This window comes from Eubalaena glacialis, chromosome 3, assembly GCF_028564815.1.
Source record: "Eubalaena glacialis isolate mEubGla1 chromosome 3, mEubGla1.1.hap2.+ XY, whole genome shotgun sequence".
In the NCBI taxonomy this organism is placed as follows: Eukaryota; Metazoa; Chordata; class Mammalia; order Artiodactyla; family Balaenidae; genus Eubalaena; species Eubalaena glacialis.
The window spans coordinates 151,563,096-151,566,461 of NC_083718.1; positions in this window are offsets into that span (position 1 = coordinate 151,563,096).

The following is a 3,366-nucleotide window of genomic DNA, read 5'->3' on the forward strand; positions in this document are numbered from 1 at the left end:
CTCCAGACGTGCAGGCTCAGTAGTTGTGGCTCACGGGCCCAGCTGCTCCGCGGCATGTGGGATCCTCCCAGACCAGGGCTCGAACCCGTGTCCCCTGCATTAGCAGGCAGATTCTCAACCACTGCGCCACCAGGGAAGCCCCTGCAGCTGCTTTTGGGTATTGGTTTTGTATCCTGCAGCTTTGCTAAATTCATTTATTAGTTCTACTTTTTTTGTGGGCTAGTTTGATTTAAACACATTAAAAAAAAGTGTGGCTGCAGGATAAATTCATCACCACCTTGTTCAAGTGTATATTTTTCTTTAACAAGGTAACCCTAAAAGGATGCAAAATTTTGAGAAGAAACACCAGTGCCAAGAAGATCAACATATGTAACCTAAGAATTTTTGCCCATATATCACCATCAAAGATCCCGTCCCAGGTTTGCAAAATATCCAATTATTAAGTTCATAAAACTCAACTCTTGAATATATACAAAAATTACAAATCCTACTTGTAAAAAAACCCTCAAACTTACTGAGTAATCCTTAAGATTTGACTTTCAGGCTAACATTGAGTGATATTTGATGAGGATATCCATCTAGAGGCCACAAAAACATAATTTTCATTTCAATAAATATTTGTTGAATGGTGTGGGGTGATGTTTAGAATTTAAACTCTGGAATTTGATAGATCTAGATTAGAATTCTGGTTCTCTCACCTGTTAGTTGTGTTGGTACTTCCCTAAACCATTTTTGCTCCACTTTAAAAGTGAGACCATAATATCTGCCCCACTGAACTGAGAGTTAAATGAGATAACTCTATTCAGTAAATGTTAGTTATTATGATTGTAAGTAGACTACATGTTGTCACTATGCTAGATATTGGGAATAAAAGATGTGTGACACACACTATCTGCCATCAAGGTGCTCACAATCTAGATGGGAAAACTATAAAGAAAATCAAATAATCTCAATATTGTACTACAGTAAAAAATATGTGCAAAAGAATGAAAGCTTGAAACAGAGTGGTATGTTGGAGATAAATGTAAGGCTATGACACGCTCAGATATGAAATTTCGGTTGTTTGGCTCCTATGTAAAGGATGGATTGGAGCAAGTGAATCATAAGCAAGCCCAGTAAGGGGGCTATGATAATCTAGGCAAACTCTGTGTGGCAGAACAATACAGGTTGAACAGGAGGGTGGCAGCGTAGAATGGAGCTTTGCTGTGCCTAGAACCATAAGCTCCTTTCTGCCATGGCTTGGGAGATAACACACTTTAATCATCTTTCATCTTCACCTTAATCATTTAGGGAGTTCTAAGGAACCCTGTTTGATTCAGGGACCATTTACAGTGGAGGAAACAGGCTCAGATAGCAAGGCTATCATTACACTAATATAGGGGCATTAGTCACATTATACTCTATGAAAATGGCAACCCCTGGGACACAACAAATATGAATGGTGAACCGAGTTGTGCATTACAGTAGCCCTATTGGAAAGATTATAACATAGTAGGTAATGGAACTAACCTCTATCTAAAAACCTGTGCATTTCCTACTATTCCATACTGTCTTTTTAACTAAATTAACTAATTTTTGGCTGCATTGGTTCTTCATTGCTGCGTGTGCCCTTTCTCTAGTTGTGGCGAGCAGGGGTTACTCTTCGTTGCAGTGCACAGGCTTCTGGTTGCGGTGGCTTCTCTTGTTGCAGAGCATGGGCTCTAGGCGCATGGGCTTCAGTAGTTGCAGCACATAGGCTTAGTAGTTGCGGCACGCAGGCCCTAGAGCACACGGGTTTCAATAGTTGCGGCATGTGGGCTCTAGGGTGTGAGGGCTTCAGTAGTTGTGGCTCACGGGCTCTAGAGCGCAGGCTCCGTAGTTGTGGCACATAGGCTTAGTTGCTCCGTGGCATGTGGGATCTTCCCAGACCAGGGATCGAACCCATGTCCCCTGCATTGGCAGATGGATTCTTAACCACTGCACCACCAGAGAAGTTCCTATCCCACACTATGTCTTCTCATAATATTGTATTTATGGATATATAACACCCTTAGGGTTAAACACTGAATTAAAACAAAGAAACAAATCAAACACATCCCAATATGGGTTTTCACAAGAACCTGGTAGGCTTATTAAAATTAATTTAATGGAATCCCATAAATACTAGTTACTTAACAACAAATCAAGATGCTTGATGTATTCTTAAACCATTACTTAATGGGAAAAATAAGGGTAAAACAAATATAAGGTCCCAACTACTTACTTTGGGCTTCCCCAAAACAGATAAATGAGGAGCTTTATAAAAACTGAAAGGACTAACCATAAAAATTAAGATTATCAATCAACTTTCTGTAGACATTTCTTGAATTACCCCAAAATTTTAAGGTGAATTTCCCCAGAAAATTCTTCTATAGTTATCTTGGCAATAAATACATAACCTTAGTAAAAAGTAAATATTTAGTAACTACTTCATATATTAAAAAAACTATATAATTCATATTTATGCCAAGAACACTACAATTTATAGAAGTTTCATCCACATTCTTACCTATGCCTACTCACTCTGAAGGCAGGAACATTTCTTTGGGTTGAGTCAGGATCTCGATATGCTTTGTCCAGGAAAAGGGAAGGTATGAAAATATAAAACAAAAAAGAGTATTGGCTCATTGTATACAAGAGAGGCTAGCCATTAAGAGTTATTGTCAACAGGATAAAAGGAAATACTGACCACAGCTCCTCTGGGTGAGCAGTTAAAATATGATCAAAATGTAAAAGAGGAAGAAGTATATACACACAAAGAACTTTTATGAGTATTGATAAAAAGACATTTCTGAAAAAATGATAAATTACCTCCTTGAGGATTTTCAGAAATGAGATTCACAGAACTACAGGAGCAGAAGAAATGTTGATTTGGAAACATCTCATTTGACTGATGATGAATTTCAAAGTCATTAGGTTAGGTAACCTGCCCAAGGTCATACGGTTAATGCCAGAGTTTGGACTAGGATCCAATTCTCCTGAATTCCACATGAGTGCTTCTTCCCCCCATTTGGTATACTACCTCTTAGCTTTCCCTAACCACTTGAAGTCCCCTTAACTCTCTCTGCCCCACAATGTGCCCTTTGGGGACAGTCAGAGGAACAGCATTCTGGACTATGTAGACCATGTAGAGCTACTGATCTAACAATGGATGAAGCATAATTTCAAAAAAAGACTAGGTTGAAATTCATTTGGGGGTGAGGAGCAGAGGGAAAATACAAAAGAAGTAAATTCTGTAGACAACAAAAAGAGAAGCACAAGAGGAAATATTATCCTCTTTTGTTATTTTATTACTGTTATTTTATTTTGTAGTTAACTCCATATATTATATAAAACATAACAGGAAAA